Raw genomic sequence first — 24,024 nt, 5'->3', positions numbered from 1 at the left:
CTATTTTATTCTCCCTTAAAGGTGCATTGGCCGTTAAGTGGGAGGTTGTTGGTGCAAAAGGCCAATGGCCAAAGCCAAGGTGGGCACCCCTTGTACAATCATATATAAGTGAAGATAATGGAGAATCAAGGTAATCGAGTACTCACCAAAAACTCCTCACACACACACACACACATTTCATTGACTTTGGATCCCAACATTGCTTCCTCTCAATTATAACACTTTGATTTTGCTAGGACCGATCAAGGATCCAAATGCTATTGAATAATTCTCACAAGCTTCCATTAGTGTGTCCAATAACTTCTCCTTAGCTTCTATTATATTATTTTTATCATTTGCAAACATTAGAAAGACAAATACTTGCCGATTAAGGAGGTAAATCCTTGTAATTAAGCCCTCCTCCACCTTGTTGTAGAGAGTTCTCATCAATAGTGACCCTATAACGATTACATAGAGCAAATGAATGAGTAGACACCCTTGCCAAACTGAGCAATGAGAGTGAACCTTGTACATACAACTCCATTTATTGAAATCTTTGCTAGAGCATTGGTGGAACAATGACCAAACTATGCTACAAAATCCTCCAAACCCAAGAACTTCAAGCACCGTGAGTAAGAACTGCTAAGAGATGTGGTCATAAGCCTTATAAAAATCCATGTTGATGGGAATGCATCTTTATCTTATAGCATGACATAACTAAGACCGATGACCACATTCAAGATTAGGTCTCATATATGCAACTTTGTGGTAGAGCCATATTGTAGGGGATGTAAAAGCTTTAGATGGAGGAACTTGATGTGCCATGCAAGGGCCTTGGCCATGATTTTGTAAGCAATATTCAACATGGTCAAGGGGTGCCAATCACTTGAGTATTGGCACCTCTTAATGTTTATGAAGGCATGATCAAAATGATACTCAAATTAAGAGATATTTCTACTTTGCATTGGAACTAGTTTAAGAGTTGATATAAGTCATCAATGGCCTCCTTCCAAAAGACCTGAAGGAACTCTACAGGATAGCAATCAAGGCCATGACATTTTTTCTTCTTCATTTTGTTAATGATAAATTCTAGCTCATCTCTATAAAGGGCTTTTTCAACATCAGAGTCACCCTGATCGCAATATACCTCAACATCCATTGATCCTACAAGGGTTGATTTCAAAGGAGATACCGACTATTCTATTTAGTTGAGCATACAATGTTGCGGCAATGGCAACATCCTCAGTGTGCATGGTACCACATTTGTCGATGAAGTAGACCACATTATCCCTCTTTTGTCTATGCTTCATTGATACAATGTTTTGGTTGAGGGATTCTTCCTTGATCTACCACTTTGCACCCAACTATGCTTTGATCACCTTAGCATTGGTTTGTTCTTACTTTTGTAAAATTGTTCAAGGCCTTTGAGCAACCTCTGATGCCAGGAGGCATATTTCACGGTGGATTCCATGCCAGGGTGGATTCCGTGAGATTTTACGGTGGATTCCGTAAACTTTGATGACTGGGGCTCATACACAAAGTGGATTCTTTATGCGAGAAGTTGATGGGGACGCCTGTCCTTTTCGGGCGTTTCATTAATTTAGTGTGTACATGGGTGATTCCGCAAAATGCATATTAAATTAATAAACGTTTGTGAGTTTAGAGTGCGCACTCGTAATAAATTAAGGTTAGGATTTATTTCTAACCATTTGATTTATTTATGTAGCTGAAGACTACTAGGTATTCACTTTTGTTGGTTTAATTGTATTATTTTACTAACGATTGTGAATGCTTCAGTTGATGTGTAGAGATAGCAGCAATGGCGGAGGAAAGCATTGAAGGATAGCGAGTATTCGATTTATGGATTATATTTTGATGGGCGCATACCTTAGGCATGGTGCCTATATTTTGTCACGCCTATTTATTGAGGCGTCGGATATTTATTATTATTTTGTATGCGCATGGGCGCACGATTATGTTATTTCTATTTGGACATTGTATTGGGCATGCCAGACTCTTTGAGCACCGTCCATTAGCTTTATTCCTATTTTGTGTTAAAGCAAACTCAAAAGCTAAAAGCTTGATATTTTGTAATTTGGGCTATTATTTAAGCTTGAAGATGAATAATACATAAAATACATGCTTTGTGGAGCGCTCACACAAGGCATGGGGGGAGATTGCACCCAATTGGTCTCTTGCTCTTGTCATTCATGCTTTTTACCTTGTAATTTGTGCAAAAAGTAGAGTTATATTGTTATTGGGGACCTTCCGGCATTCACTACGCGAGCGTACAGCATCCGATTTGCGCATCAGTGGTATCAGAGCGAAGCTAAGATTAAGAGCTTCCAATCGGTACCCATCTCGTGCGAAGGCGGAGCTCCTGAAACGATCGGGCTCTACGGTTAATCTCGTCGTGAACCGTCGATACAAGCAGATTTCTCGTGATCAAGAACCCTTGTTTCTATCATCGGATAGTGAAGGACCGGTCTACAGAGGCGGAGGACCACTTCCAACTCTCCTACATCAAGTCGTTTTATTTTCTAAGTTACAGTAAGCTCCATATCTTCACAAGCATAAAAGCTTAAGTCAAAAGCTTAATTGAAAGCTTAGTTAGATTTAAGCAATTCAAATCGTCAACAAACGGCGGCAGCATCCCGAAAATTACAGCGACGGAAAACGCCCCCCGCCCCATGAATTTCGTTGTTGATAGTAGCATTAAGCTATCAAGCTTAATCACACAAGCTCTAATCAGTCAAGTCATCCCAAACTTCAAGTCACACACAACCAGTCAAGTTCAGCAAGTTCTAACAAGTCAAAGTTCTGCAAATCCGACAAAGCAAGCAAGTACTGCAAGTCTACAAACTCTGTAAGTCACATTAGTCTAGTACTCTGTAAGTCAGACAAGTCAACTGGAGTCAAAACTGACTTCTGTCCAAAACTCATAGAAGAGCTGTTCCTGCGCAGAAACTCCGAACTGCAAAGTTGTTCATTGGAAGGTACTCTACCCATACACAGGTTTGCTGAAGCAATTCCAGCATACGAAGAAGGATAAAACGTAAATTTTCCGAAGCTTGTGAAAGCCACACCCAAAAATACATAAGCCTTGTATTCCCGAACTTGAGCTACGCTCATCCCGCTAACTTGATTTTGAGTGAGAAATGTATTTGAGTTTTGCAGGATGACGGAACCACATATGGACGAGTTAATGGCTGAAGACGACCTACCTGAACCTACAATGGAGCAAAAGCTGGACTTAATCATGATGCAATTGGAAGAAGAATGAAGAGCTAGGTAAGCATTGCAAGTTCAACTGGCAAATTTACAAAGATCGTCTACTGACAAAGAAGAACCTCAATTTGAAGATCTTATCCAACGTACCATTGACGCAACTCTTGAAGCTCAAACCATCCACAAGGAATCAAAGATAAGTAAAAGAAGTTTCAAATTCCATACTTTCAATGGCATACGAGAAGGAAAAACTGTTCTTGCATTCATTAGTCAGTTTGATGACTATTTCCATGAGGAAACCTATGCAGAAAAAGATAAAATCAAGTGTGTCACTAATCATTTAGTGGACAGAGCATCTCTTTGGTGGACTGTAGTACGCAAGAGTATAGATTGTCCCGCTACCTGGGAGAATTTCAAGAAGAAGTTCATGCAGAATTTCCTTCCTCCACAATTTCATGAGAAAGCCATTAAGCAATGGGATCTTCTTCAACAACGGGATCATGAGCCTATTCCTCAATATACAGAGCGTTTTTGGAATGCATTACTCCAGCTACACATGCTTGAAGACGTACCTGAAACGACACACAAGCGCAAGTATATGTCTGGACTCCTTGGGCATTACTGCGCTGAAGTTAACATGTTCAAGCCTGCTACTCTTGAAGACGCAATTTCACTAGCTCACGACACTGAAAACAAGCTGCGAGGTAGAGACAAACTTCCACAGCAATTCCAAGCCAATGGTAATTATGGATCTAAGAAATTCAATTCCAATTTTAGAAGATTTAATACATGTCGTTTCACTTCACCATCTTTCCGTAAGAATTGGGCAAAACCACCCGCATTACCATCCAATGTCAATCAAAACCCCAAGCCTATTCCACAACCAAATCCTAATGTCCCTAGACTTCCTGCCATTGCAAACAATGTAACCAAAGCCAAGCGAATAGTATGCTATAAATGCCACCAGCTTGGACATCTAGCAGCAAATTGCCATTCGAAGAAGCCACTTGCCCATATCAACTACCTTGGAGCAATGGACGATGAAGAACATGAAGATATGCCTGATTTCACGGAAGATGAGGACGACATTACTACTCCTTCGGATACTTTACCAGGTATGCCAACTCCACATTCTTTATTGACTACGAAATGTTTGGTACATGGAAAGGAAAAGATTATTTTGCATGATGACGGTAGTACTCATGATTTTATTTCAGCAAAGTTAGTAAAAGAATTGAAGTTACAGAGTGTACCTACGCATTATCGTATTAAAGCAGCATTCTTAGGCACTAGGTATAATGATACACAGGAAGTGCATGACTTAGAGATTCAAATTGGTCAATACACAGAAAGAAGAAATTTTCTAGTTGTTCCATTACAGTCGAGTGATATTATTTTAGGTATGCCTTGGCGTCACCAGCATAACCCAGATATAGACTATTCCACACATTCAATGAATATTAATTTTCAAGGAAAACATATTACATTATATGGTATGGATGCATCTAATGCTTTTCCACTGCTTTCGCATACTCAAGCTGTTGAGTGTTGAAATGACTTGTTTTTTGACTGATTTTTGTTGTTTTTGAGAGCTGAATGGTTGATTTTATGAGATGATTGATTGGTTTGGAAGTGGTTTGAGAGTGTTTTGGATGATATTGATTGTGTTTTGGAAGTTCATGATGTTTATCAGTGGAGATATGTGGTTCTGTGATGTTCTGATAGATTCTGATTGGTTCTGTATACCTTCTATTTTGTTATGTTTTGGTCTGTTTTGTTCCGATTGTCTTCTGTAAGGAGGGAGGGAGTATTGATTGATGAAGATTGAGATCTTGTGAAAGTTTATTGAATGGTTTGTGCGAGTATGGAATGGTTTGAGTATGAGTTATATGGTTTTGATGACCTTCTGTAACCTTCTGAAGGTCTTCTGTAGAGCCTCTGTCTCTGTTCTGTTCTGTACTGTAGCTGTTCTGGTACTGTTCTTTATGCTTCTGTATGTGTTCTGATGGATGAGAGTGTAGCTTGGGAAAGTTTTCTAGCCTTGGAAAGAGGTGAATACAAGTGCAAAAGAGCTGAAAGAAGTGAAAGAAGTAGCTGCTGAAGACTCAAGTGAAGACTAGAGTGAAGTGACAGTAGTGAGCTATGAAAAGACATTGTTGTGGCTCTGGTGACTCTTCATATCAGACATACCTCTTGGGAGGGGTATCCACGACCTAAGAAGGATTATTGAGAGTGATTTTGAGAGATTGTAGTGAGGATATGATGTATTATTGATGGAGAGAGAGAGAGAGAGTCAGAGATAGCCAATTCTACTGAAACAGAGTGATTGTATATGAGAGATTGAGAGAGAAGACTATGAAGATATTGAAGATGAATACTATGTGATGTATTTCCATTCAAAGATGGTGTATTCCTTTGCTTTCTTTGTTCTATTGATGGATTTTGTGAAGATATTGAAGAATATGGTTGATTCTATCAAATCCGTGGGAGATCTACATGATGCTGCATGAAGATTTGTTGTGCCTGGTGTTTTTTTTCTTCATTGTGATCATATGAAACATAAAAAACAAGCTTGTTGATGTTACAAGATAGACTTTCTTGCAAGAGAATTCCCTTTTCCTTGGTGTTCCTCTTGGGGCTCCATGTTTTTGGTGCGCAGCCGGGGAAACTTGCCATCAACAAGCACCAGAAGAGGCTGAAAATGAAGGAAATGGCATTGCCAAGAAGAGAAGAATTCAATGGATGTTTGTAAAGTTCCTTCTTCCACTGAAGAGTTGGAATTTCTCATAATCAAAGCCACTTTCCACAAGAAGTTCATCTCACAATGGCGAAAACACATCACCATCATGATGCATGCTCTATGTGGTGGACAGTTTCCTCTTCCTGTTGAAGCAACAGAAACTTGCATCTTGGTGGCAAACTATTTGGGAATAAACTGAAGAGCAGAAACAGAGAGAATGACCATCCATGGAAGATTTGGCATTCATTGAGAAGTTTCCAGACAACATCAAGTGGGAGATTGTGAAGAAGCTTCAGGAGTCTTGGTCTGTAGAGGTTCACAAAGACAAGAAGGAAAAGAGTTGGAATTTGTTCGTGGATGCTCAACAGCAAGATACATGGGATGCTTGGTGTACTAATAATCTTTTGTTTGTTCAATTGGCAACCCACTGGAAGTTGGTAGACAGAGTGTTTTTCACAACATACACTGTTGAAACCATCAAAATCTGGCATTACTATGATGATGGCACCACCACAATGCTCAGACGTATGCATTTTGACACCTTCAGAACCGAATACCTTCCTCTGTGCAGTGGAATGAAAGCAGAATTCAGGGATGTTGAAAACAAAGAAGTAGAAGAAATGTTGGCAAGAGAGTCCTCTAGAGATTGAAGCGTTCTGTTAACCCTTTGTGGAGCACTAACAACATAGTGGAGCCACACCCCTGATGAATGACGCAATAAAGAGGCAAGCGTTAGAACGAGTCCAGAGGTACGTGAGAAGAGAGAAAGCAAAAATCAAGGCTGAGAACGAGCTTGCAGCAGAAGCCGCCTTTGACGCCCTTGCGAAACTCTTTACAGAAGTCCCAATGGCACATCAAGCCCTTCCTCCTCCTGCTGGAGGTCCACTCCCAAGCCAGATCCATCCTGGAAATATTGATGACAGGCTAGCGAATGTAGTCCCATTGCCAGTTTTTAAGGAAGAGTACAATGAAGACCCCGATCTTCATGTAGTAGAGTTTATGGTAGCATGTGTGGCTAACAATGCCAGAACCCCTGAGCATTGGTTGGCAATATTCCCCGCCACTTTCAAGGACGCGGCGTTTCAGTGGTATGAGAGACAAGCAGCAGGAACTTTTGGCACATGGGACGACCTGAAGTTGGCCTTCCTCACTAAATTCAAGCGTGAAGGTTTTGAAGAGCGGATGCGAGAGGAATTTATGAACCTAAGTCAGTCTTCTGGAGAAAGAGTGGAAGCGTATGTCTCACGAATGGAATCCATCCTGAAGAGATGGACTAACCATAATCTAGATGATGGCATTCAGAAGGGGGTGTTTCTCAGAGGATTACAACCAGAAGTCCGTAAGTTTGTGGAGCTGCAAAGACCAGCCACACTGCAAGCTGCAACAGAAGGTACAAGACTGTATGATGAAGTGGAAGCTAGATTAGCGATGAATACAGGAAGAGGAGTCCTACCTCCTCTGATGCTAGGAATGATGTATCCACCAAATGCAGTCCCAGGGACTGTCCCCTACCCCTACCAACAGATGCCCTCAGTATCACAGTACAGTGCACCAAATCCACAGTGGCCACAATCAATGCCTCAAATGTTGGTTCAACCACAACAACAATGGTCCCAACCAATTTCCTCAATGCCAAATCAACAGCAACAGTGGAACCCTAACCACTGGAGCCAACAACCAATAGTTCAAACAGGAGCTCTGAATCAGAACCAGAACAGAGACCCCTCTGTACTAGCCCAACAGGTTTATGCAGTGATTAGAGAGACTCCTCAAAACCCTCCTGCTAGTACCTCTGGAGGAGAAAGCTTGAAGGATTACTTATCCAACTCAGTTGCAAACATCAAAAAGGAGTTGATGGATGTAATTACAGAGCAGCTACAGACACTGAAAGTGAATACCGCTAGCATATCCAACGTTGCAGGAGCAGGAAGAGATGTGATGCGGTCAAATACTTGGTGTGGTAAGTATCATCAAGCACGCCATTTAACCACTGAATGTACACGAAAACCAACCATTCCTGGAGCCTTCTGTTCCTACTGTTTGCGGAAGAACCATACAGAGGACATTTGCTCTCTGAAGGAGATGCATGATAGGAGGAGGAAGGAAGAAGACGCAAGATTTAACTTGCTGGAATCCAAAATGACAACACAGGATATTGGACCCAAGCCTAGAGAGTTTGGTCCTAATTTCGGACCCAGAAGATTTCCTTCCCAAAGTTACAGAGGAAGACAGTCTGGCGGTGGTCAGAGGACAGAAGTGGAGTGTTATAGATGTGGAGAAAAGGGACACATCTCACCAAATTGTCCAAATCCCAGAAGGCCAGTGGGTTACAAGCCCTTATGCAGTTGATGCAAAGGAGAAGGCCACACTGCAAAAGGCTGTCCAAGCCCAGCCCCAGTGAAAAACAGTGCTACTGATAGTCCGGCCAAGGCCCAAGAGCCTACCTCCAATTTAGTGGAATTGGAAGTTGCTGCCATCACACGTGCAAAGAAGAAGGAACCACCTATCCAGAAAGAAAATAACCCTCCTGCTAGAATAGTGAAGTTCAATCTTCCACCAGAAGAACAGAACATAACAGAGCCTGACAGTGCCATACAGAGCACTACAGTGCCACAGAGAGTTACAGAGACAGGACCAGAGGTCCAGGAGACAGAAGAGGATGTGCCACAAGTGACAGAAGAGGTTCCCATGATTCCTCTATTGGAAAAAAGAGGGAAAATGAAAATGGGTGTTGCCCCATTCCCTAACCGGTTAGAGAAGCCAGTGGATCCTATTAAGGAATACGATCTGGTCAGAGATCTAGATACCTTTAAACCAAACCTTACATTTCGACAATTATTGATATTGTCTCCCAGTTGCCGAAAAAGGTTCAAAAGTATACTGACAAGAAGACGTGGATTAAGGATTGCTCCCTCAACAGCAACAAAGTCCAATAAAGCTCCAGAGCCTATCAAAGAAGTGGACGTAGCTAACACCTTCCTAGATCTGGGTACCCCAGAGACTGGCGTGTGGATAGAAGGCTGCTTCATTGCAAATGCACTGATTGATGGAGGATCATCAGTGAACATTACGACGGATGTGACAATGAAGAATCTAGGCCTACAAGGTGTGCAACCCACCTAATGGCTCATCAGACTGGCGGATCAGAGTAGAATCAAGCCTTTGGGTATTCTCCCATATGTGAAGACTACAGTGGCTGGAAAAGATTATTGGCTAACCTATCTGGTGGTGAAGCCAAACTCTTATGGTACAGCCTACCCTCTGTTATTGGGTAGACCATGGCTTTTTGAAGCCAGAGCAAGGACGGATTGGTTCAAAGGAACCTTGACCTTGGGTAGAGGACCCAATAAAGTGGTGCTGAAGCTATATGGTTCTCAAAAAGGACATGGATTCACCTCCTTGGAATTATCTTCTGACTCCCCTAATGAGGCTACAGATGGAACATCAGCAGACAAAGATGCTGTTAAACAGATCCTTGCCAAGAAAACAGTGGCACGTTCCTTAACAGTGGATACTGTAAGCCGACTTCCAAAAGATGCAAAGCCATTATCAATGGGTGAATACTTCCTGCCTGAACCAGGAACGATTTTCGAAATCACTTCTGACAGTGAGATAGAAGCATGGATGTACTGCTCTCCCTATTACATGGCCATAGCAGAGACAGAGACAGAGGCAGAAGAGGAAACAGAGAATCTGTTCTTCTATTACAGAGCTCCTACAGAGACAGAAGCAGAGACAGAAGCAGAGCCAGAAGCAGAGACAGAAACAGAGATAGAGACAGAAGAGGATGAATATGATATGGATGAAGAAGGTTATGAAAGTGAGGTAGAAGAGTCTATTCCACCCAAAGAGTATACATTTGGAGAAGAAGTTTCAGAAGCATCAGAAGCAGACGAGTTCATGCTATGGGACAGAATGGTGATGGTACCATTTGGTCTGGTAAATGGATCTTCTCATATGCAAAATCTTTATAAGACATGGGTTAAGAAGAACAAGCCGTCTTTCAGCAGTGGCTCATGCCGTCCTCCCCTATCCTTTCCAAAGAAAGATGATGATGATGCACCGTGCCAACAAGCACCAGTCCCACAAACCCAACAGAAATCAGAGGGTCCCTGTTATGTGACGTTCTTGGATGTGTCATCTTCAGAAGAGGAGTCTTCAAGCCAAGAGGTAATTAATTTTAAAACCAAATCCGAAACGGCTCTAATCCCATTTCAACATCTTAAGGAGCAACCTAAGTCTCCACCAAAAGAAGAAGTTGGTTCTAGTGGGACATCAGAAGAGGATACCACTCCTTTGAAGGAGTCGGATTTGTATCCAGAAGCAGTCCGTGGGACCTTCTTTCGTAAAGTAGAAGGTGAAAGGCAGTTAACCTTTGTGGATGCAGAAGGCACTGAACACCACTTGAAGGTGGGTAATAGCCTCCCGGAAGAGGAGTTGTCAACGTTGTACTTGTTGAAAGAAAATTTGGACGTGTTTGCGTGGTCCTACAAAGACCTAAAAGGGATTGATCCCACAATATGTCAGCATCATATTGACTTGGAGCCTGATGCCAAGCCAGTACAGCAACGACAGAGGCGAATGAACCCGAATTATTCCACATTGGTGAAAGTAGAGCTACTGAAGCTTCTGGAAGCCGAGTTCATTTATCCAGTGGCAAATAGTGAATGGGTCTCACCCATCGTGGTTGTACCCAAGAAGAATGGCAAATTGCGAATATGTGTGGATTTCTCCAAGTTGAATTCCAAGACGAAGAAGGATCACTTTCCTATCCCTTTCACATACCAACTGTTGGACACAGTGGCAGGACATGAGCTTTACTCCCTTCTGGATGGATTCAACCGGATACAACCAAGTGCAGATAGCAGAAGAGGACCAATCCAAAACAATCTTCACCACAGAATGGGGGACCTACGCTTACCGAGTGATGCCATTTGGGCTCTGCAATGCCCCTGCTACTTTCCAGCGAGTCATGATGGCCGCATTTCAAAATCATCTGCACGACTTTATTGAGGTATATTTGGATGACTTCTGTGTCTATAGTTTGATCTGTGAACACTGGGGACACCTGGAACAATGCTTTGACCGATGCCGGGAGTATGGGATCTCCCTCAATCCCGACAAATGTATCTTTGGGGTCTCTTCTGGAGTTCTATTGGGCCACATTGTCTCTGCACAAGGGATATCAACGAAACCCTGCAAAGATCGAAAAAATCGCAGCTCTGACCGCACCCACCAACCTCAAACAGTTGAGGGGATTTCTAGGCCATGTGGGTTACTACAGAAGGTTCATAGCTCATTTTGCAACAAAGGCAACCTTGTCAAGATTATGGGAGAGAAGGAAGGAGTCTCACTTCTAGCTTTCTTGCTTGCACAATGGGAGAATACACACAAGGGTGGAGGCTGAAAACAGTTTTCCTCTTCTTCGTTGTGGAAGCCAAAAGAACTCAAGTACAAAGAAATAGAAGAACCCTAGATATGGGTCTCAAACCAAACTCAACTAACTAAGGTGGCATACTAACTGAGCCACGAACTAGAGTAGATAAGGATAGCTATCATGTAGCTATTATTCAGGGGCGGTGTACCAACCGCATCTACAACTGACAAGTCGGTGACATAAATACACAACGGTCACCCTGGCGTATCACAAGTGGAGCTCGATATCTCAACACTCCCCCTCGAGCTCAATCCCAATTCCTGCACACAAAGCAGGTCTCTGAACTTGCGCAGCTTCTCTGCGCCCAATGCCTTCGTGAATATGTCAGCTACCTGATCCTCTGTGCTGACATAAACTAGATCAATAAGACCTAGTAAAACCCTCTCTCGCACATAGTGATAATGCACCTCAATGTGCTTTGTTCTAGCATGATAGACTGGGTTATTTGCCAAGTGTATACTACTCATATTGTCACAATAAATGACAACTGGCCCATCTGTAGACTGATGCATATCATAAAGTAGCTTATGCAACCAAGCTACCTCACATGCAGCCATTGCTGCATCCCTGTACTCAGCCTCTGTACTCGACAAGGCAACTGTAGGCTGTTTCTTGCTGCTCCAAGTGACTGCAGCACTCCCAAAAGAGAACACATATCCACTCGTAGATCGTCTATCAGAAATACTACCAGCCCAATCAGCATCAGTGTATCCATGCAACTGTATCTGAACCCCAGTCTCATAAAATAGTCCATACTGCAATGTGGACTTCACATACCTGAGTATGCGTCTAGCCGCATCCAAATGTGGTTTCCTTGGAGCCTGCATAAACTGACTTACCAATCCAACAACATAGCTCAAATCTGGCCTAGTAATAGTCATATAAATCAAACTTCCTACTATGCGTCTGTACATAGTAGGGTCTTCTAGAAGCTCACCTGCATCTGTGCTCAGCTTCACATTCTGCTCCAAAGGAACTGAAATAGGCTTACAGCCTGTCATCCCATATTTGGACAGCATGTCCAATCCATACTGCCTCTGCAAGAGCTGTATCCCACTTGGTGATCTAATCACCTCAATGCCCAAGAAATAACACAGCTCTCCCAAATCCTTCATCTCAAACTTCTACTTCAATAGCATTTTCACTTGAAGGATATCTTCATCACTGTCACCTGTCATAATCAAATCATCAACATAAATGACAAGTAGCATAATACCTTTCTTTGTTTTTCTCACATAAAGTGAGAAATCTGCCTTGGAAATCTGAAAGCCAATAGTGACAAGATACTATCCTATCTTGTCAGACCATGCTCTAGGTGCTTGCTTCAAGCCATACAAGGCTTTCTTCAGCTTGTAAACAAACTTAGGATGAACAGCATGCACATAACCTGGTGGCTGCTCCATATAGACCTCTTCTTGCAAATCACCATGCAAGAAGGCATTCTTTACATCCATCTGATGTAAAGACCATCCCTTTGATGCAGCCATAGCAATGACTGCTCTTACAGTTGTCATCCTTGCAACTGGACTGAATGTTTCTTCATAGTCAATGCCATATGTTTGTGCATACCCCTTGACTACTAATCTTGCCTTGTATCTGTTCACAGAACCATCTGCATTGTGCTTCACCTTATAAACCCACTTACAGCCAATTGCATTCTTACCTTTAGGCAAAGGTACAAACTCCCATGTAGCATTTGTTTCCAAGGCATCCATTTCTTCATCCATGGCTTTCTCCCATTTTTCTTTTCCCATGGCTTACTCAAAAGATGTGGGTTTTGGTTCCTGTATCACTTTGACCATATATGCATAGTGAATGGCTGTAAATCCATCATATTTCAGCCTATCCACAGGATACCTAGCTCTCGTAGACCTGCGCAAAGTAGGTTCACTCCCAGGTGCTCTCAAAACATCCCTGGTCTTCCTTACTCCAGGTGTAACAATAGAAGGAATACCCAACTCATCATCAATGCTCTGTTCTGAGCCACTGGATTCACCATCCACATAAGAGTGACCTGCATTCACATCAAACATGGGCTGATCAACCTTCTCTTTTCCTTTTCGTGATACCTGCATACCACTATCTGCATTACTTTGAGAAGATTCTCCTGATCTCAATCTGCCTGTCCATGGCGAAGAATGTAAACCACTGCTAGAGGACGCTCCAGGTCCACTAATATTTTGTGACTGCTGCTGTGAATTCTGTGCAGCATTACCATTTTGTGCATCTACATCATCAATCACATTTACTGGTTTATACCAGCTACTCATCTCATCAAAAACAACATCTCTGCTCACTGTAAACTTACGAGTAGAAGGGTTATAGCATCTATACCATTTTTGCTGCAGAGAGTAACCAATAAAGATGCACTTCTCAGCTTTTGGATCCAACTTGGATCTCAACTCATCTGGCACATGTACATAGGCAATGCAACCAAAAATTTTCAAATGAGAAATATCTGGTTTCCTACCAGTATACCTCTCCTCTGGAGTCATCCCATGTATTGCTGCAGTGGGAGTCCTGTTCATTATATAGACAACTGTAGCAACTGCTTCAGCCCAATAAAAATCTAGCAAGTCTTTTTCATTGAGCATGGCACGAGATACCTCTCCAATATGCATGTTTTTCCTTTCTGCAATTCCATTTTGTTGTGGGGTATAACTGCATGAATATTGTTGCTTTATGCCATGCTCCTGCAAGAACTTTGCAAACTCATTTGAGAGGTACTCTCCCCCTCCATCTGACCTTAGGCATTTTATTTGCAGACCTGTTCCTTTTTCAGCCATAGCTTTAAGGGTTTTGAAATACCCAAAAACTTCACTTTTCTTTTTCATAAAATACACCCAAACTTTTCTATTATAGTCATCAATAAAAGTGACAAAATAATGACAGCCTCCAAGAGATGCAGCTTTAGTAGTCCACACATCAGAGTGGATTAATTCCAATGGCTTCTCACTCTCTTGAACATGTCTAGGAAATGGTTTCCTTGCCTGTTTTCCAAATTGACAGGCTTCACATACCTTATGCATTTCTGCAACCTTGAATTTTGGCAATCCAGCAACAATATTTTGGGCTGGCATTGATTTAAGTCGCTGTATATTAACATGACCAATGCGTTTATGCCAGATATCAATATCTGCAACTACACCGGTCCCATGTGCAAACATTGCTGCACTCAATTCAGACATGTCTGCATCCAACGTAAACATTCTGCCCTTCTTCTTTCCTTTTGCTATCAAGCGACCTTTATTTTTCATATCCTCAACAAAGCATCCATGAGGATTAAATCTGACCTACAAGCCCTGCTCAACCATTTGACCGACAGAAACCAGATTCTTGGTGATATTCGGGACATGAAATACATCCGACAGGTATTTCTTTTTCCCATCCTGCATAGACAAGGGAATTTTTCCAATCTGCACAATAGGATATGCAGTATCATCACCAGTCTCCACAAATCCTGGTTTTTCCATTTTCCTTGCATCCTCCATCCATTCTGCATGACCTTTCATGTGGTTTGATGCACCTGAGTCAACATACCATACATCATTGCTTTCTTCTGCACTTGTCACAGAATTGTTCATGTGCTGCACCATGAACAAATGCTCATTTATATCATCACCCTGTCTGCTAGAAGATGCATAATTCTCTTGTTGCAGTTTTCCATTCATGATGTCATTCTGCTTTTATAGCAGTCTTTAGCCATATGACCCATTTTACCACAGTAGTAGCATTCAACATTACTGTTTGCATTTTGACCTCTTTGCCATCCACCACGACCTCTTTGGCTCCCCCTGCCTCTAGAGTTACCACGTCTCCTCCATAGGACTGGTTTTCTTGAGTTTGCTGCATATTCTGATTTCTACCACGGCCTCCAAATCGGCCTCCTCTACCTCTGCCTCTAGTAGACTCTTCCAGCATTTGAGTAGAAGACAGCTTCTTTTGAAGTTCCTCCTGAAGAAGATGCACCACCATTTCTTTGCTCCTCAGAAATTAGAAGAGCAATCAGCTCCTCAAAATCAGGAAATCTTTCACGAACTGAAATGGATGTCCGAAACTGTGCATAATCCTTTCCTAGACCATTCAAGGTCACAGAAACTAAATCATCATCTTCCACTGGCGACCCGATGGAAACAAGTGCATCTGCAATCTTCTTCACCTTCATGTGGTAGTCATTGATGCTCATATTTTCTCTTTGCACATTATGCAACTCTTGCTTGAGCTGCATTTTCATGGCTTGCTTATTTGTGCTATACATTTTTGACAAAGTATCCCATGCCTCCTTTGGCGTACTTGCATCCTGAATATGCACAATCATAGAGTCTGAAATGCTGATAGACAGCTAGTACATAACTTTCATGGCTCTCTCATGCCATGTTTTAAATGCCTGCATTTGCTGTTGATTGGGAACATCAGGAAGAACTGGTTCTTCTTCATTTCCTGCAAGAAATTCCCAATATCCTTTTCCCATAAGGAAATTCGTCATTCTAAACTTCCATGCTTGGAAGTTGTTCTTGTCAAGCTTTTCAGTGACAATCTGTGAAAGAGAATCAGATGCCATTACAGAACGCTGCACAGCATAAAACTGGGCCTTTTTCTGAGTGTGTGCAGAAAACTTCCACCTCCAAAACAGGCCCCGAAATGGCCTCAAATAAAAAAAACAATGTCGCCATTTCGGGGCCTGTTTTTTTGAAGGATATCCCGTAGCATATACTGCCCTCTTGCTTCACCGCGAAGGGCGTCTCAACCTGAGACAATGCACTCCTGCACTTTCCGGCTGTGCTACCTGCAGAGATCTGCTCCCATAACAGAAAATGAAAGCAACACTGCTCCTCTTACCAGAACACCGCGAGCTTGGCTTGCTTTCTTGAGCTCCTTACCACGAACAAGGCTCTGATACCATGTCAAGATTGTGGGAGAGAAGGAAGGAGTCTCACTTGTAGCTTTCTTGCTTGCACAATGGGGGAATACACACAAGGGTGGAGGCTGAAAACAGTTTTCCTTTTCTTCGTTGTGGAAGCCAAAAGAACTCAAGTACAAAGAAATAGAAGAACCCTAGATATGGGTCTCAAACCAAACTCAACTAACTAAGGTGGCATACTAACTGAGCCACGAACAAGAGTAGATAAGGATAGCTATCATGTAGCTATTATTCAGGGGCGGTGTACCAACCGTATCTGCAACTGACAAGTCGGTGACATAAATACACAACGGTCACCCTGGCGTATCACGAGTGAAGCTCGATATCTCAACAAACCTCCTTACACAAGCTTCTGAGGAAAGATGTAGAGTTTACTTGGACAGAAGAATGTGACAAAGCCTTCAACACTCTGAAGCAGTGTCTAATTGAGGCACCCATTCTGCAACCTCCTGATTGGACGAAAGAGTTCCATGTACACGCTGATACATCTATTGAAGGCTTAGGTGCTGTCCTTTGCCAGAAGGGCTCCTCGAAGCTGGATCAACCGATCTATTATGCAAGCCAAAAAGTCACTGATAGGGAACGGAACTATACAGTGACAGAGCTGGAGTGTTTGGCAATGGTGTTTGCCCTAGAGAAGTTTCGCCACTACCTCCTATCTACCCACTTTTAATTTTATGTGGATCATGAGGCCTTATCCTTCCTGATGAACAAAGCAGATGTGAAAGGACGAATGATGAGATGGCTCCTTCTATTTCAGGAGTTCGACTTTGAGGTGATTACTAAGCCTGGTCGTTCCCATGTTTTGGCTGATCATCTGTCCCGTATCCCACAAACTGCCGACGAGGAGCAAGATAATCCAGACCTCCCTGATGCTTCCCTATTCTTGGTAGAAACTGTAACTCCCTGGTATGCGGACATTGCCAATCTACTGGCAACCCAACAGTATCCTCCTGGTATTTCTAGTCGGGAAAGGAAGAAGCTTATGCTAGAATCAGCCCCCTACACCCTGCTAGGTGGTGCACTGTACAAGAAAGGCAAAGATGAAATGCTCCAAACATGTGTTGCAGGAGATGAGATTGGGATTGTTCTGAAGGCTTGCCATGACGAGCCATGTGGAGGTCACTTTGCAGGAGAAGCCACAGCAGGAAGGCTCTGCTAGGAGATTACTGGTGGCCTACCATTCATAAGGATGCCTATGATTACTGTAAAAGATGTGATGCTTGTCAGAGAATGGGGAAACCCACGAAGACAAGTGCCATGCCACTGCAGCATATTCTTCCCTTGAAGCCTTTCGAGAAGTGGGGCATCGACTTCGTAGGTCCAATCGATCCTCCTACCAGAAGGAAACAGAACCGATACATCCTCATATGTACGGATTATGTCACAAAGTGGTGTGAAGCTAAAGCCCTAAAGCGGGACGATGGTAACATCGTGGCCCTGTTCATGTATGAGAATATCATCACCCGTTTTGGCAGTCCCTTAGAGTTGATAAGTGACAGAGGTACTCATTTCCTTAACAAAGTCATGGAAGAGTTGACAGAGTTGTATAAGATCCGCCATCGCAAGTCACCTCCTTATTACCCCAGAGCCAACGGCCAAGTCGAAGTTACGAATCGCATCCTCTGCTCGATTCTGACAAGAACGATTATCGCACATCGTCGTGATTGGGATGATCGACTTACAGAGGCCCTCTGGGCGTACAGAACCTCCCATAAATCAGCAACAGGACAGACACCTTTCCAGCTGGTGTATGGTACAGAAGCTGTTTTCCCTGTTGAACTGGAATTACCATCTTTGAGAGTGGCTATCAAAGAGCGTTTGGGGGACGATGATTCACTGCAACGTCGTCTCCTGCACCTAGAATGTTTGGATGAAATTCGTAGGATGGCTCCACAGTGCATGGAAGCCACGCAAGCTCAACGTAAAGCTTACCATGACAGCTTCATCAAGCACAAGGAGTTCAAAGAAGGTGATTTGGTCCTAGCCTATGATTCACGATTTGGCAAGTTTCCTGGCAAGCTCCAACAATGGTGGATGGGCCCATATAAGGTACGTGCCGTCAACCCTAATGGCTCTGTCCAAGTGCAGACCGTTGATGCCTCTGATGATCCCTTTTTAATCAATGGATATCACATGAAGAAGTACTTCCCTCCTTGGGGATCTTGACAATTACGATCACTTGATCCTTTCCCTCGTTGGCGCGGCACTCTACTTCTTATGATGCTACTTCTGATAGCCGTTCTTCAATCACTCCTGATGAGGTGGACACAACCCTCTGTCCCCTCCACCCTACCTTCCAGCCTTGATCTCTTATCCTCTATTTTCCACCAGCGACAGTGGCGAGATTGGTCTTGATACATGGTCTTTCTACCATTCCCTTGTTTAATTCGAAGAGAAGAAAAAAAAAGAAAAAAAAAAGAAAAAGAAAAAATATACATATCGGTCATGGGAGAAAATGACTTAGATCCCTGTCATGCCGACCTATTCTTTGAGAAAAGGTGGAAACACCCTCGGGAATATGAGAAAAAAAAACAAAAGAGAGAAAAAAAAAACAAAACAAAACTGTTATGAGAGAAAAGGAAGAACTTCCCTGTCATAGCAGGCCTCGTTCCAAGAAAAGGTGGCACCCACCCTTAGGCGAGAAGCTGGCTGTGGAAAAGGTGGTAATACCCAGCAGTCCAAAAAGTGGATTCATTAATTGATATCCCCAAGATCCAGTTCCGAAGCTACCTCCCTTGGTACGCTGTGTCCTGGGTCTCTCTACAGAGTGTCTAACTGTCCTCTAGCAGACGACATGTCCTATCCAACACAATGTTCGATTTGATGGCTACCTCCCTGGGTCCGCCTCTTCCACAACTGATGACGTGATCTTCATCGACAAAAAATTGAGTGATGTGAGCTTTCATCCTAACTGGATGGGGACGTGTATGGGTTGCCCTTTGTATCGATCAACAGAGAGTGAGACATAGGGTGGGCCGAGTGACCAGTCTTTTCCCTTCAAATCAAATGAGAGGTGAGTAGTGTGAATGAAGTGTTGCACGCACGGGATGGGCCTCTCAATGCACAAAGCACAATTTATTTATGTGCACTGTACCATAAGGCTCCGTGGCCTTCCTTCTCGCACCGTATACTGGCACAGGGCGGGATGCACAGTTGCACCATCCAATGCGCACAAGGCATACAACCCTTGCACAAGTGACCGTGAGGATTACATCAACGGGTTTCAAGATATGGTTGCCCTCCTGTATCTATCAACAGAGCGTGAGACAGAGGGTGGGCTGAGTGTGACTCGAGTTTCTTCAATCAATTACCGAGAGGTGAGATTGAGGGACGTTACGACACTTGGAGTCAGGTATGTTTCCGTTTCCTTATGCACCCACGGGATGGGTCTTTACCGTCATCACAAGACACATCCCCCTGTTCTGTACACTGCACTGTAAGGCTCCCTTACCTTCCTCCTTGCACTTATGCCAGACGGGTTGGACGCACTAATGCACCATCAACTATGCACCCTGGCATACTTCCACTACACCATTCCCCTGTTGATTCCTAACCGGGTACGAGATATGGGTTTCCGTCATTCTTCCTCGAGTGATATTAGTCATGGGGTGAGTGACTGTTCTTCATTCCTTATGAGTGATTGTGAGTTGAGTGCAATATTCCTCATCATCGATAAATTTCTTGTGATTCCTTCCATCAGCTACCTCCCTGGGTGCTGATACCGAACGTGTGCCGAAAAGATGCCTTGGTACCTCCAGCAGCTGACAACGACACCGGATGTGCCATCGACAATCAACCGTGATCCTCAAAACAAGATGGGCCAAGTTTTCTAACCCTACAACTTTTGTTTCTCAGTGACGTTTATGTTTTAGGTGTGGAGACGTTAGTGGATGGTCTGTGGCGTGGTCCTAGGCCCCTGCTGCTTGGTTAACCCTATCTGTTAAGGTTTTAAGTGTGGGGACGCGTCCCTGCGCGTCTACATTGCATACCCCTCTGCATATGCCTTAACCTGCTCATGCATGTATACCATGCCTTGCTGTTACCCTAGTGGGGTCCCTTACCACCCGATCGTTCATTTTCCACCCACCCTTGGGGCTGTTCCCTTGTAGTTTTCCTTCATTCCCTAATTTTGAGGTCCTGCTATGAGATTGCATCCTACGTTCACCAAAGTCCAAATCCAACCTTATAGACCTATTCCTCCCTTTGAACTGACAATTTTTCCTTTTTACCTACCCCTGTTCCGATACACGGTTTTTGAGTTATTAATTTTTGAAGCATTTTTCGCAAATTAGCCAGTTTTTCATGTGACCGCGCTTTTCTTGCTTCGGAACCGTGATCTGATGTCATAGCCCTACCAACCACTTTTTTCCTTTTTCATCCGAGTCATTCCGATACATGGTTTGTCCAATATTAATTCTTCGAGTTTTTTAAGACTTTTTCGTGCGTCTTTTTGACATTTTTCCATGTAAACCTGCCCTGTTTGCATCGGAATTCCAATTTGATTTTACAGTCGTGTCCCCCATGTCTTCCCCTACCTTTTTTCTTTTTCCTCCCTCCTCTTTCGACTTTCAGATTTATTATTATTAATTTTTCAATGAGTTTTTTGGTGTATTTTTTATGTCTTTCGCATGTGAACCCCTCCTACTTCCACCGGAACTGTGGTTTAATGTGACAACCCTATGCCATCCCTTCCTGCAGACATTTTTCCTTCTTACTACATGTCCTTCCGGTGACCGGTTTGTCCAATATTAATTTCCGATCCCATTTTTGGGTTTTTTGTTTTGTTTTTCCCACGTGAACACATCTTATCTCCATCAGAATTATGTTTTGATGTGATAGGATTGTCGGGCACATCTTTCTGCATAGTTTTCCTTTTTTTTGCACCTCGTTCTGATACACGGATCTTTTGATATTAATTTTTAATTGCATTTTTGGATCCGTTTTTTGTGTTTTTTGCACGTGACCGCCCCTTACGCCCCCCGGAACCTCCATTGCATATTTTTCCTGTCTTCCTCCTGTCGTCCTGTCCACTTTTTATTTTTACGTCATTTCGTTTTGACGTCCGGATTGGGAGTTATTAATTTTTCTTTATTTTTATGAGTTTTTACGCTCTCCGTCCCGCGCGTGAACGCGCCCTTTTTCAATTTTACGCGTTTTAACGCTCCCCGATCGTGTCCGCATGCTCCGTCCCCGCATCCAAGCGCCCTTTCACTCCCATCACGGCAAATTTTTTTACCCCCGCCCCGCGCACACACGCGGGACGGGGGGTACGCCTCTCCTTTATGGAACCCCCCGCCCATTTTCCCCCTTTGGGCCCCTTGCCCATCTTCCTCCCCTACCCCCCTTCCCACCCCTTGGGCACCCCGCCCATGGACCCCACCCATCCCCCCAACGGACACCCTCTCCCCCCGCCCAATCTCAACCACCATCCCCCTCTCTCTCTCTTTTCTCTCTCTCTCTTCTTCTTCATCTCCCCTCTTTCTCTCTCCTACCCCTCTTTCTCTCTCCCCGACCCTCCCCCCCATCTCCCCCACCTGTTGCCCCTCCTTCTTCCTCCATCGCGCCCTCCCTTCTACTCCCACCACCTTCTCCCACCTCCATCGCCTCAACCATCGCCACCCTCCCCACAAACTGGAACAGCTTCTTCTCACGACCCTACTACTACCTCATCTCCTTCGTCGTCTCCTACTCCGCCCGCAAAAGGCCACCACCTGCAGCATCATCCCTACATACCTCCTCCTTCCTTCCCATTTCCTCCTCCTTCGCCACCTCTCCTCCTTCTCTCCTCCTTCCTCCCCTCTCCTTCCCCTCCTTCCTCTCCCTCCTGCCCTCGCCACCTGGTCTCCAGCCGCCACACCCTTCGCCTCTTGCTCCTCGCCGCCACGTCGCAAAAGCAGCACCGCCTCGGCCGCCTGGTTCTTCGCCGTCACCCGCAACCGCCACGTTCGTCTGGTTCCGCAGACACCACCGATCGCTAGAAGCCGCCGTCGCCAGACGCCGCCGCCGCCCTTTCCTCCTACCTCCTCCTCCTCCTCCCCCTCCTTCTCCTCCCTAACTGCAATCATAGGTTAGTTAAACTAACCTTAAATTAGTTAAACTAACCTTCAATTCGTTAAACTAACCTTCAATTAGTTAATCTAACCTTAAATTGGTTAATCTAACCTTAATTTGGCTAACCTAACCCTCCTTAGGTTAACCCTCACCCTAACCTAACTAGACTTGGGTCTCCTAACCTAACTCTAGTTAGTTCACTAACCTACCTCAGGTTAGTCTCCACTCTCCTAAACTAACCCTAGATTAGTTAGATTTGCCTTAGCCTAACCTAACTAACCTAGACTAACCCAAACTAACCTAATCCCCCTTGACTAACCCGACTTGACTTAGTCTGACTTAGCTGACTTAATTTGACCTCACTTACCAAACTAAGCTGATTTTCCTGATTTAACTGATTTAATTAATTTATAAATTAATTTCCACTCCAAAAAATTTCAAAAAAATTTCTAAAAATTCCCTTCGCTTTTTGCACATTTTTGAAAATTTGTCAGTTGGCAATTTCCAACCCCAAAATTTCTGAAAATTCCATATTTTTCAATTTATCCCAAAATTACCAAAAAATATAAAAAAATCATTTAAAATTAGTAAAAGATACCCAAAAAAATTCTAAAATTTTCAATTCACCCCCTTTGACATTTTTCCATTCATTTTTCATTTTAAAATTCATTTTTCACTTTAAAATATTTTCATACATGGAATCCATATTTTTTTTAAAAAAAACACAGAAAAAAACAAAAACAAAACACAACAAAACCAAATTTAAAAATTAAAAAAAAAACAAAACAACAACACAAACACAAAGCATACTAATAACTCGTCATATAATACTAAAAACTAATAACAATCAACTAACCCACTAAGGTGTTGTCTTTGTTGTTTCGTCAGTGGTCTTTACTTTTCTTTTACTGGATTCACTCCTTTTGGGGGACTCTTCCGTGTGCATTTAGGGCATTACATACACACCCCTTCCAGGTATTTATTTTATGTGCTTTATTTATTTTCATTTTTTCTTTAATCACAAATTATTTGTTAAAATGACATATTTATTCATCCACAGTTTCCACGCGCATTCGCGCTAAACACACAAATTTTTTTAATTAAAATAAACTCACCGTTCACTTAGCATGCGCTACGTGCGCTAAAGAGGAACTTTAATATTTTTAATTAAAATGAACCAGTCGTCACAAGAGCACGCGCTGGCAAAAAAGCGCTCCACATCATCTTAATTTGTAATCAATGAACTTGCATTTAGAGACCCAGTCTGGGTGTTGCAGTCCGGGATTCGAATTAAAGCACCGCTTTCACCTAATAATTGGTAATTAAATTTATAAGAAGAAATTGCCGTTTTCTTGCTAAGGTTTATCACTTAATAAAAATTCACCCATTCTTAATAATTTCTTAAAATAAACCCTTCGTTAAATTAATTCCCCCTCACTACACTTAAATTTCCCTTTTTAACGAACCCGTTTCGTGGGATGGGTATGCGCAGTAATTAGAATTATTTCCATGGTCAAACACTAATTTATCCACGATGTGGTCTTGATGTGTGTAGGTTGTGGTGATGTTTTGGTTTAGTGTCTTTGTTATGGTTAAGGGTACGGTGTGTAGTTTTTTCTTTTATTGCCTGATACGGGGTTCTGGGTGTTTGTCTGATGCATAGCA

The sequence above is a fragment of the Lygodium microphyllum genome, chromosome 26, assembly GCF_053477565.2.
Source record: "Lygodium microphyllum isolate KBCC chromosome 26, Lygodium_microphyllum_v1.1.10, whole genome shotgun sequence".
Taxonomy (NCBI): domain Eukaryota; kingdom Viridiplantae; phylum Streptophyta; class Polypodiopsida; order Schizaeales; family Lygodiaceae; genus Lygodium; species Lygodium microphyllum.
The sequence above is the reverse complement of the archived record's forward strand: the minus strand, read 5'-3'. Positions refer to the sequence as shown.